Source organism: Dermacentor albipictus, unplaced genomic scaffold, assembly GCF_038994185.2.
Source record: "Dermacentor albipictus isolate Rhodes 1998 colony unplaced genomic scaffold, USDA_Dalb.pri_finalv2 scaffold_30, whole genome shotgun sequence".
Lineage (NCBI taxonomy): Eukaryota > Metazoa > Arthropoda > Arachnida > Ixodida > Ixodidae > Dermacentor > Dermacentor albipictus.
This window is the reverse complement of record NW_027225584.1, coordinates 563,920-576,901: the sequence shown is the minus strand read 5'-3', so window position 1 is coordinate 576,901 and position 12,982 is coordinate 563,920. Positions and strand designations below refer to the sequence as shown.

The following is a 12,982-nucleotide window of genomic DNA, read 5'->3' as shown; positions in this document are numbered from 1 at the left end:
CGAGCGTCTTCGCTGTCAAGCATTAGCAGCCCGCTAACAAGTGCTTGTCCGGCAGTGCAAGACGAAGTTGATCAGCCGCGGCCAGCTAGGGGCGAGCCCACACGCGGCACCGGTAAAGTACATTTTCTTTTTAATGAGCAAGTTCAACTTAATCAGCCGCTCATGCTGGTGTCTACTTCCTCTTAGTGCATGTTGACTACAGCAAATGCTCTTTATGAGACAAACTGACCCAAGCTGCAGCTCACAAGGGAGCTTCTCATTAAGTACTTCAAAAGATATTCGTAATACAAGCAGGCGTGAGTGGTGAACCACGAGTCGGGGTATTGGCCTCACGCGCAGCCATAACTCTTTTGACATATATGAAAGCACTTAATGTTTCTGCGCACAACCCTGATGATTTCAAATAAACTGTTATGCTTAACCATCGAATATGTCTAATTTCATTTTGCATTCAAGACCGCCCGTCATTCACCATTGCTCTTGCCCAGCTGGAAAACTGGATTTACAAATCAGTTTATTACGTTGTGTAATACAGTGTGGTCTCATTGTTGTTGCTTTGTGTCTATGCAAACAAAGCAATGCTGCTGAATGTCCTTGACTGACCAAAAAAATTGAGCTTAGATAAGTTCACCTTTAAATCAAATGTATGTAGCCAGTTTTAAGCATCGTTAATGAGGCTGCAGTTTTTTCCCCACACTGTTGTATTCTACAGGGAGAAAAAATTAAGCTGGAAGGCTGGAGCAAGCAAACCACGAGTTCATGAAGAAAATAACGAGGCACGATGAAATTATGAAGCAAAAATACTTCCTGATGGAATCCAGGCGTATTGCACTGGAAGAAGAGTGCCTCGCTTGGGAGAAGGATAAAGCTCTTAAAGAAATGCAGCTCAAGGAACAAGAAATGAAGCAAAACACTCAAGCCCAGGCAGAAGAAAGACGCCTACGAGCAGAAGAGCGCGTCTAAGAAAGACGTGAAAGGGCAGAAGAGCGCCGCATGTTTGCAGCCTAACAACAAACATTTTTTTAGGGTTATGCAAAATTTCTTGAACAAGATAGGTATACTGGAAAACGTTGTGAAAATGAGCAAATAAAATGGCACTGGATTTTGACACTGCAGTTGCAGCAAAGGTGTCGAAATCATCTGAACATCGCACACGTCTTGTAATTCACACTTTATTACAGCAATTACACATAATAGGGTGTGGATGATAGCGACAGCAGGTAGAAAAAAAAACTGGAACCAAAGGGACGTTGGAAGCAACGTGGTTCAGACAACTAGTGTTCAGTCATGCGCTAAAGATACAAAACATGACTGCATACAAATGCAAATAATCATTTGTAAAAAGGCAATCAACATACCTTCGAAGTGAAGAAACAAATAGCACTTACAATGTACAAGTGTACATAATTATTGTAAACGTCTGAGCACATGCATGCACGAGGACTTCAATGACGTGACCTCAGGTACTCAAGTAAGCTTGGCGGATCAAGTCCAAAGTACGGTGACACCTGGCTGCCATATACATGTGTGGCAGTTAGTGGCAGCTTTATACATCTGAGACACTCGTTGGCGCAGCAATTTCTAGTTCTTTTTGAAATCCAGAAAGGTGAACTCAGCATCAACCTTTCCAAAGCCCCACTCAACAGACTGACGAACACGACTCATGTTGTTGTCGAATGGCAGCTGTGTGGCAGTCAAAGAAGAGCCGCCATAAGGCTTCATTGGGAGCGGTTTCGAGGGGTAGGCAGGATCATCGTACATGACGAAGTGATGGGGCCCCAGCTGCTTCTCCAGTTTGGCATAGAGGACACTGCATTTGAGTATCCCTGCAATAAAAAAAAAGAGTTCGATTGACTCACATAACGGCAAAATTAACACCAGTTCTGTTGAAATTAGCACAGCAGCTGAACATTTACATTGCATACATTATACATTTGCTGCAAAGACTTAACAAAGCCATCTAAAAGGTATGTTGAAATGTACGTGGAAGACCATTTCACACACATCGAAGTGTAAAGGAGGTCGAAAAGGCTAAGGTTGGCACTAAAGCTGTTTCTGCCCGTGCTTTGCTTTCTAAGGAGTCATGTAGTTGGTATATTTATAATGTGATGGAAATAAGCCCTGTCCATGTCCGTCCACAGTGCAATAAGCATGTTGAAGTTTATGCATCTGTATTCCATCTGTATGGAGGTGAATTTTTTTTTTCACATAGGACACAAGGCAACTTACCTGCATCATGCCGCTTTCCAGGACATGGGCCATCAAGCTGGCATACAATGCCATTCGGACATATCGCCGACTGGTACTTCACCACATGCATCCGCTTGTGGCCGGAGAAGTAGTCGCGCCGATTCCTTTTGGGTCGGCATATGGGGCGTGCCGTACCATCGATGAATACCCACCAGTTGGTCAGTGCTGCACAACGGTTGTGGATGGCCTGCGAGATGACAAAATGAAATGAGCTCAAAACACAGGTTTTAGTTAAGATAGAAAATAGGACTATTAGTTTCCTTTAAGTAGCTCCCTTACATAAAGCCATGTGTCCTAGATGACATCCCCCAACACACTTATATGTCCCTAATCTGTAGAAAGAATATGTAGTTTGAAATACACACCAACATGCAATGTTCACATGTAATATAGTTGATATGGCTATTTTATGTGAAACTTGCCGAGGTAAAATGTTCAGCCTAAAAACAGAAGAGCAAGATTTCGGGGTCAAAATCAAGTTTTGAAGGGGAGGCTACTTCTGCATGAAAGGTGACTGCTCTGTAGCTGCCTCATATCAATTTCTGTACTTGCAACACTGTCGCTTGACGAAGTTAATGTTTTCTCTACATTTTATTCCGACACATGTCGACGGTGGTTTTCGGGGTATTGGTTCTACATTTCGAACTTGGCAATTCCCATTTACCGGTGACAATTTAGTCCTCACATAATAATAAAAAAAAATCAAGACGAGGCGGGATACCCTAGAGTGAAGAGAAAAATGGCCATTGCGGAGAGAGGCACCAAAAACAGCTATTCGCGGTTTCGTACAGCAGAGCCGTGAAAGTAAAAGAACAAAGTCAGCTTACGCTTGCAAACTCTCCAAGGTGGACAGGAGACAGCCAGTCGTGGTTGTTGCAGTCATTAAGCATGTGCTGAAACTCGCTTGCAATGTGGCAAATCACCTGTGATGCCACACTCGACATCATCGATGAATGCCTGCCAAATAGGCTTTAATATCGCGCCACCTATTTGGGTAAGCAAGGCGTCGTAGCGTGATGCATAACGCCTCCCGACTTGGCACGGTCACGTCTTGCGCACTCTTCAGTGCATCACAAGTGCACGAAACAGGTAATCGAAATCCTTTTTTTTTCAAACCTAAACTGCTGCTTGAACATAAGGGCCCTATACTCTCGATGTCGAGCAGTCCACGATGCGACCGGTAACGCAATAGCTCTGACTCTCTCTTGCGCCTGAAGTGGTACTCCACGTCGTCCAGTGAGCCTTTCAAAAGCTCCCGCTCCGCTCCTGTCATCAGGGGGTCGTCAATCTCATCCCACGACAACGTTGACAGCAGATAACGGTTGCAAAAAACACTTCTAGGCATTGCGAAGCTCCGATCGGCACAATCACACTTTTACACGTTTTCCGCGCCAATGCAACCCGACTGGCTTGGCTTTAGGACTTCTCTTAGAAGTTATCAGCTACAGCAGTGTTTATACATGGCGATAGATGGCGTGCAGAAGCACGCGCGAGCAATTTTCGGTTATTGCAATACGTCCACATGGCCGCTTTTAGCGTGCGTCGCGTACACTCTAAGAACAGTTTACACCCTTTGGCTTGCACCATCTGCCACACAACAATAATCGTTATCTGCCTTGATGCGTTTCCTTTCTTTAACGCTGCGAGCTCGGTACTTCCCAGTAACGAACGGCACGCGCGTTATCAGCATGATAGCATTTCCTGTCGGCAATGCTATCATGCTATCATGCTGTCTTGCTTGCGTTTCCTTTCTTGAAAACGCTGCGCTCGCTACTCTCCTGTCGAGAGGCCTCTGTCATACTGATAACGCGCATGCCGTTCGTGACTTGGAAGTATTATTATGCAAAAAAGGTGAGGCGTGCAGACAGGTCACAAGAGACAGGACACAAACTTTCAGTCCAAGCATTCCAAAGTAGTAAAAAACGGAATTGCCATGTCATGCCTTAAGTCTTCCCTCACCAGATTCTGCATGCACAAAATGAGCGCCAGTTTTAGTGCGCAGGTCCGGCGCTATTAAAAGCAGGTTATCCTAACGTAGCAGTGGACACTGTGGCTGAACGCCTAAAGACGTCGGTTTCGAGGGGGACGGACGTGATTACAGAAAGCAGTAATAGTAAAAAAAGAGAAGTGGCTATTCCGTACATTCATTCAGTATCACATAGGCTTAAGAACGTTGCAATGTTGAACGTGTTAATGTTGTTTTCACTGCTCCCAATAAGCTAGGTATGATATGCGCTGCTGTGCAGAGGAAAAAGGAGCAGGTAAAAGGCAAAAAAAGAACAGATATTTGTGCAGTGAAGCACAATAAGAACAACAGTTTTACTGACTGTCGTATGGGTGTGGTTTGTAAGCTTCCCTTTAGCTGTGGCCAGTTCTACGTGTGGCAAACGGGGCGGTGTATCAATCAGAGGCGAATGGAACATAAAATGTCGTTAACTGGAGGATCGCCTTCTAATCTTTCCCTACATTGCCAAGATTGTAACTGCACGCCAGAGTTAGATGAATGCACGATATTATACAGGCACAAGAATTAAATTGCGCACCAACATCTCCTTATATCATATCAATAAAAAAAAATGAAGATACGCGTCTTATGGTAGAGGCATGGCATATCAATAATGGTGGAAGTGCGCGCGCGAGTCAGTCTTCGATTACTTTACATAAGGAAGAGATTAAGTGCCATAACAGCTATCTCTCACGTAGACCGGCACATGTACCCGACTGACATGTGGTGATACCATTCCCCAGCTTGCGCAGATGAGTTCTGTGTCTTCTTTCTTTTTTCGCCTCAGTGCTCCCTTCAGTTGATAGACGGCGTTCGTGTTGTCCACTTCTCTTGTGTCCTGTCTGCACGCCATACCTTTTTTTGCATAATGAATCCTTACTAACTAGCTCAGCTTTCTGTCATTCTAAACTTGGGAGTACCGAGCTCGCAGCGTTAAAGAAAGGCAATGCGTACAAGACAGATGACGTTTATTGTTGTGTGGCAAGATACGAACTAAAGGGTGTAATTTTGTTTGAGTGTGTGCACTTTTAAATGTACACCCTTTGTGGTGTATATTTGCCACACAACAATAATCGTCATCTGTCTTGCTTTCATTTCCTTTCTTGAAAACGCTGCGCTCGCTACTTTCCGGTCGAGAGTGCTCCGTCATACTGATAAAGCGCATGCCATTCGTCACTTGGAAGTACCAGGCTCGCAGCGTTGAAGAAAGGCAATGCGGACAAGACAGATGAGATGACGTTTATTGTTGTGTGGCAAGATACGACCCAAAGGGTGTACTTTTGTTTTATCCTCTTGAGCAAAATTACACCCTTTTGCCGCAGAACAGTACTCGTCATCTTTCTTGTCCGCATTTCCTTTCTTTAACGCGGTGAGCCCGGTACTTCCAAGTCACGAACGGTATGCCCGTTATCAGCATGACAGAGCATTCTCGACAGGTAAGTAGCGAGCGCAGCGTTTTCAAGGAAGGAAACGCAAGCAAGACAGATGACGATTATCGTTGTGTAGCAAATATACACCACAAAGGGTGTACACTTGCTTAAGAGTGTACACTCGCCACACAAAAATGCACTCTAAGAAGGTTTACACCCTTTGGGGTGTAGATCTGCCACACAACGATAATTGTCATCTGTCATGCTTGCGTTTCCTTCTCCTTCAAAGCGCTGCGCTCGCTACTTTCCTGTCGAGAATGCTTTGTCATGCTGATAACGGGCATGCCGTTCGTGACTTGGAAGTACCGGGCTCGACGCGTTAAAGAAAGGAAATGCGGACAAGACAGATGACGATTAGCGTTGTGGCAAAAATAATAATAATATTTGGGGTTTTACGTGCCAAAACCACTTTCTGATTATGAGGCACGCCGTAGTGGAGGACTCCGGAAATTTTGACCACCTGGGGTTCTTTAACGTGCACCTAAATCTAAGCACACGGGTGTTTTCGCATTTCGCCCCCATCGAAATGCGGCCGCTGTGGCCGGGATATTGTGGCAAAAAGGTGTAATCATGCTTAAAGTGTGTATATACTGTAAACGAAAATAACTCCCATGTAAGAGTATGCTTGTCCTCTAGTGACCCCCCGATTGGGAGTTTATTACGCTCCGTATAATCGAAGTTGAATTTTTACTCCGTGCGAGCGGCATTTCTGCGAGAAACCATCGGAGTTTCTTTTTGTCTTTCTTTTTTTGCTTTGCAATGGACGGAGTTTTCTCGAAATGCAATGGGAGTATAAAAAGAAGGTACCGCGTTAGTTTGCGTTAAGATTTCTATATGCAGTGGCTACTGCTCAAATTTCGAAATATACGCACAAGACCGCGTCAAATTGAACGAAGCAAGTCAATGAAAGCACATAAATCACGACATACATGAACGTTTCAGAATCACCCTGTTACGTTCTACCGGCTAAAGGCCGGCAGCTACGCGATGAAATCCAGGCCGATTCGCAGAGCAAAAAGACGACGCTTTATTTCCAGCTCAGAAATATATATAGAAGAGAAAAGAGAGAAAGAAGGAAAGAGGGACCATAGACGCATGCGCGGAGAGGCGCACGTGGCTCCGAATAGGTTATCTGCAGCATTCCTTTCCCCTAGTAGCCGTAGCGCTCCACTGGCTTTCTGGTTCTTGTGGAACGACGAAGGTCAGGAACAGGCCCTTCGGGAGAGTCTTGAGCCTTGTTTTTCGCTGCCCCTAAGGTCGTCGGAGGCGATTCCTCAGGACTTGATATTTCTCTGCTTCCGTCTGTGTCTGATGAACGTTTCCGGATCTGGTCGACATGTCGTCGAACGACACCGTCCTCAGTAGCCACAGTGACTAAACGGGCACCACTCGTCGATTTTACTTTGCCTGGTGTCCACTTTTCTCCTATGCCGTAGTTGCGCACATAGACGGCATCTCCAGGGGCGAAGTACCAACTGGCAGAATCAGCCGCTGGATCCTTGGGCTTTTCGTGGCTCCTGGGAGGAAGACACATCTAGTCTTGTACGCAAACGGTACCCAAGAAGAAGTTCAGACGGTCAAAACCCTGAAGCCTGTTGCGAATTTCGGTAGTTACAAAGAATTCTAGCCAAAGCAGTTTCCAACTCCACACCAGGCATTCATTTCAAGCCCTCCTTGATAGTTCTCACTGCCCGTTCGGCGAGACCATTGCTTTGAGGGTGATAAGGCGGGGTACGAATATGCTCGATTCCATTTTTCTGCACAAATACAGCAAACTCTGAACCGGTAAAGGGCGTACCGTTATCCGTAACTATGGTGCGAGGCAAACCAAACCTGCTAAACAAGGTTCGCATGCAATCGGCAGTTGCATTAGCGGTTGCTCGAGATACTGGAATGGCTTCTATCCAATGGCTGTGTGCGTCGACGATTACCAACATCTTGTTTGCAATGGGCCCTGCGTAGTCAGCATGCAGCCGTGACCACCTCTCTCGCGAAATCGGCCAGCTAACGGGGTTCCGCGCAGGTGGCATGGGCAGAGCCTGCACGCAGCGTTGACAGTCTGAGACCATTCTACAGATGTCTCGATCTAGACCTGGCCACCAAAATCTAGCCCTCGCCCTTGTCTTCATGGTAGACGCCCCCTGATGAGACTCGTGCAGCATCTTCAACGGTTTCTCACGTGCCTCACTTGGTATCACCACACGATGGCCCCAGTACAACAGCCCCTTCTCTACAGACAATTCGTGTCGTCTTTTCCAGAATTCCGCCATTTCTCTGCTGTCATCTTCTACGACGGAGGGCCACCCTTCAGTCACGTACCTGCATATCGTTTGCAAAAAACCGTCAGCTGCTGCGATTGCTTGATTCTCCTGGTGGGAAACCGCTGACTGGTCCCATTCGTCTATGCTAAGCACCATTTCCGACAGATCTTCGGTTTCCGCTAGCGGCTCCTGCAGCGATTGAGGCAAACGGCTTAGAGCATCAGAAATTAGCATCTGTTTGCCAGGTTTACAGATAAGCTTGTACTGGTATGCCCCGAGCAAAAGCGCCCAGCGCTGAATTCGGGCTGCAGCCATGACAGAAGTTTGACGGTCCTGTCTGAGAAGGCCCAACAAGGGGCGGTGGTCCGTTACAAGCGTGAACTCCCGTCCCAACAGGTAATCGTGGAACCGTGTCACGCCAAATACCAGGGCTAAGGCCTCGCGCTCAATCTGGGAGTATTTTCTCTCTGCTGAGGTGAGCGTTCGTGATCGAAAACCAATTGGGCTGTCTTCACCATTTATTCGATGGAAAAGGGCAGCACCGACACCGTAAGGTGACGCGTCGCATTCCAACATCAACTCAAGCTGCGGATTAAAGTATGTTAGCACTGGGGCTGAACACAAAGCATCCTTGGCCTTCTGGAATGCCGCGTCTTCTTTTTCGTGCCAAACCCATTTTGCGCCTTTTTCAAGAAGGCTGTACAAGCGTGAAAGTATAGTGGAAAGATTTGGCAAAAACTTATTGTAAAATGTAACCATTCCCACAAAGGATCGCAACTCAGCAACATTTCGCGGTAAAGGGGCTAGCCTGATTGCATCCACGTGCTTCTCGAGTGGGTGTAGCGCTTCAGCATCGATACGATGGCCAAGATATGTCACCGATTGTTCACCAAACTTGCACTTGTCGGAACGAAGCTTGATACCGTTCTCGCGGAAACGCTGTAGCACAGCTTGCAGGTTTAAGTTTTCAGCCTCGCTGCTCTCGGCTATCAGGACGTCGTCTAGCTGGGTCCCTTTTAGTCCTTGCAGCACAGATTCAATTTTCCGTTCGAATATCGCTGGAGCTGATGCGATGCCAAACGGTAACCTGTTGTAGCAAAAGAGCCCCTTTTGTGCGTTTATCACTGCTAATTTCCGCGAATCTTCATCTAGCTCGACCCGATTGTAAGCATCGCGAAGGTCTAAAATACTGAATTTTTTTCCTCCACACAGGTTTGCAAAAATATCGTCTATGATGGGCAAAGGGTACTGCTCAACATCGCACACAGGGTTTAGTGTAACCTTGAAGTCTCCACAAATGCGCACTGTTCCGTCCTTCAAAACTGGCACGATGGGCGTTGCCCAATCGGAATGAGGGACTGGAGATATTATACCGCCTGACACTAATCTGTCAAGCTCCTTAGACACTTTATCACGAAGTGCAAAAGGAATTTTCCTTGCCTTGAAGAACTTGGGGTTTGCTCCGGCCTTGATGTGCAGTCGGGCTGGCGGGCCTTTCATGAGACCAGAGCCTTCTGTAAAAAGATCGGAGCGTTGCTGGAGCAGCGTCGGCACGTCCTCCAAGGCTTTTTTTGGCACAGGAGCCGTCGAATACACGCTCAGCACCTGAATGCATTCGTCTGTTAATTTTTTTTTTCAGCAGGTCCCGACCGCATAGACTGGGGCCATTGCAGTCTAAAACTGTCGGACTGCACTGCACTGTTGTACCGTCATAAGAAACTGGCATTGTCAGTGCACCCAGAAGCGGCAACTTTCCGAGATAGCTTGAAAGCTGTACTTCCGCCTTTTGTAGCTGCGGCCATCGGTGAGAGTGCAATTTGTAAATGCTCTTGGAAATGACACAAACAGGGGAACCAGTATCGATGTCCATCATTATTTCGATGCCATTCCACGCGAACGATTTCCTGATGGGCGGTATGAGAGAGCGCGTGGTAGTCAAGGACCAGATTTGTGACACGCTGCTATCACTTTCTTCGCTCTCCGTCGCCTGAGCAGTTACTGCTAGCATTTTGCTTGTTTCATTTGCCGCACACATTCTCGCTAAATGCCCTGGCCGTGCACACTTGTAACATTTGCGCTTGATTAGTGTCGACAAGCATTGGTCTTGTGACCACGTCTACCGCAACATTTGCATTGTTGCACGCCTTGCGACTTCGCGCGCGATTCGTATTGCCCAGAGAGCTTTAGCTATCTTGCTTGTTCTTGGTCTGTAACAATACCTTGCGAATCGCGTTCAGCGCTCTCTGCGGCAAGGGCAAGAGCGTCGGCTTCTTCCAGATTCAGATCTTTCTTCGCTAGCAGCTGCTTCTGCACATTCTTAGATCTGACGCCGCACACAATGCGGTCCCTTATCATTCTGTCCAGCATAGTTCCAAAATTGCAGTTGTGTGCCATCTGCCGTATCGCCACTATGAATGCATGTACAGATTCGCCTTCTTGCTGGCAGCGATGGAAGAACTTGAAACTTTCAGAAATTTCATTCGGTACCGGGTCGTAGTAGCTGTTTAACGTCTGCACAACTTATTTGTAGGTCAGGGCGTTAGGCTTTCGCGGGGCTACCTTTCCGTTCAAAATTTCTATTGTCCTTGTTCCAAGCGCAGCTACCAGCAGGGCTCTTTGCTTAGCATCGTCCTTCACATCATTCGCTTCGAAATAGGCTTCAACCTTGACTAGGTACGCCTGCCACTTATCTTTTTCGTCTTCAAATTCCGGTAGCCTGTGTGCCATGGTCGGTGGTGGGCTCCTTCTGCTTGGCTTCCTTGCTGCAGCAGAATCCTCGTCGCCACTGTTACGTTCTACCGGCCAAAGGCCGGCAGCTACGCGATGAAATCCAGGCCGATTCGCAGAGCAAAAAGACGCTTTATTTCCAGCTCGGAAATATATATAGAAGAGAAAAGAGAGAAAGAAGGAAAGAGGGACCATAGACGCATGCGCGGAGAGGCGCACGTGGCTCCGAATAGGTTATCTGCAGCACACCCAATGCAGAACTTTGAAAGACATCTGACGTACACACAATACGCTAGGAGCAACGCTGCCAGTATATACAGCCACGATACTGTGTTCTTCGAAACCACCTAAGGAGCAGCTGTGCTGTTTTCAGAATTACGACTCACATGCTCGTTCATACGAGATCTGCCTCTCTGAAATTAACAGAATACCTTAATAAACACAAAACTGTTCATTCAGAATAGTGAAAGAAAAAGTGAATGGCGTAATTTTTCGAAATTAGCATGCCATTCTGTGAGTGCTGAAGCGACTTCGCACACTGGCACACTGCCGGCGTTCGCGGCCAAAAAGTAGTGCATTAGTTACAGTAAGCAAGAAAAATGCAAGTGCGTGTGCTTCATAGCAAAATTAAATTTTTTCGATATAGTGGTAGCGTAGCAAGAAATTATTACGTGTGTGCATGACCCGCAGCAGCCGACGTGACACCGAAAAGTGCGCAGTCATACATTCTCTAGACCACACTACTTGCTCAGCGTCCAAGCAATCTCGCTCGGTTGTGAAAAGGAGCTACATCGCTGATCGGTCGAGTGAATCCTTAAACTCTGAGTCAGCAGGCACGCTTCTAAATCAGTGTCTGGGATAGAGCATAATGTTAATGCAATATCGGGAAGCAACGACATGACCAAAACCTCATCATCATCATCAGCCTGGTTACGCCCACTGTAGGGCAAAGGCCTCTCCCATATTTCTCCAACAACCCCGGTCATGTACTAATTGTGGCCATGCCGTCCCTGCAAATTTCATAATCTCATCCGCCCACCTAACTTTCTGCCGTCCCCTGCTACGCTTCCCTTCCCTTGGAATCCAGTCCGTAACCCTTAATGACCATCGGTTATCTTCCCTCCTCATTACATGTCCTGCCCATGCCCATTTCTTTTTCTTGATTTCAACTAAGATGTCATTAACTCGCGTTTGTTCCCTCACCCAATCTGCTCTTTTCTTATCCCTTATCGTTACACCTATCATTCTTCTTTCCATAGCTCGTTGCGTCGTCCTCAATTTGAGTAGAACCCTTTTCGTAAGCCTCCAGGTTTCTGCCCCGTAGGTGAGTACTGGTAAGACACAGCTATTATACACTTTTCTCTTGAGGGATAATGGTAACCTGCTGTTCATGATCTGAGAATGCCTGCCAAACGCACCCCAGCCCATTCTTATTCTTCTGATTATTTCTGTCTCATGATCCGGATCCGCAGTCACTACCTGCCCTAAGTAGATGTATTCCCTTACGATTTCCAGTGCCTCGCTGCCTATTGTGAACTGCTGTTCTCTTCCGAGACTGTTAGACATTACTTTAGTTTTCTGCAGATTAATTTTTAGACCCACTCTTCTGCTTTGCCTCTCCAGGTCAGTAAGCATGCATTGCAGTTGGTCCCCTGAGTTACTAAGCAAGGCAATATCATCAGCGAATCGCAAGTTACTAAGGTATTCTCCATTAACTTTTATCCCCATTTCTTCCCAATCCAGCTCTCTGAATACCTCCTGTAAACACGCTGTGAATAGCATTGGAGCGATCGTATCTCCCTGCCTGACGCCTTTCTTTATTGGGATTTTGTTGCTTTCTTTATGGAGGACTACGGTGGCTGTGGAGCCGCTATACATATTTTTCAGTATTTTTACATATGGCTCGTCTGCACCCTGATTCCGTAATGCCTCCATGACTGCTGAGGTTTCGACAGAATCAAATGCTTTCTCGTAATCAATGAAAGCTATATATAAGGGTTGGTTATATTCCGCACATTTCTCTATCACCTGATTAATTGTGTGAATATGATCTATTGTTGAGTAGCCTTTACGGAATCCTGCCTGGTCCTTTGCTTGACAGAAGTCTAAGGTGTTCCTGATTCTATTTGCGATTACCTTAGTAAATAGTTTGTAGGCAACGGCCAGTAAGCTGATCGGTCTATAATTTTTCAAGTCTTTGGCGTCCCCTTTCTTATGGATTAGGATTATGTTAGCGTTCTTCCAAGATTCCGGTACGCTCGACGTTATGAGGCATTGCGTATACAGGGTGGCCAGTTTCTCTAGAACAA

The 12,982-nt window shown here is 46.5% G+C and overlaps 1 pseudogene; it reads right to left on the bottom strand.

Moving 5' to 3' along the window:
* Positions 1–1,581: 1,581 nt before the first annotated feature.
* Positions 1,582–3,595, bottom strand: LOC135908410 (uncharacterized; annotated as a pseudogene).
* Positions 3,596–12,982: the final 9,387 nt, after the last annotated feature.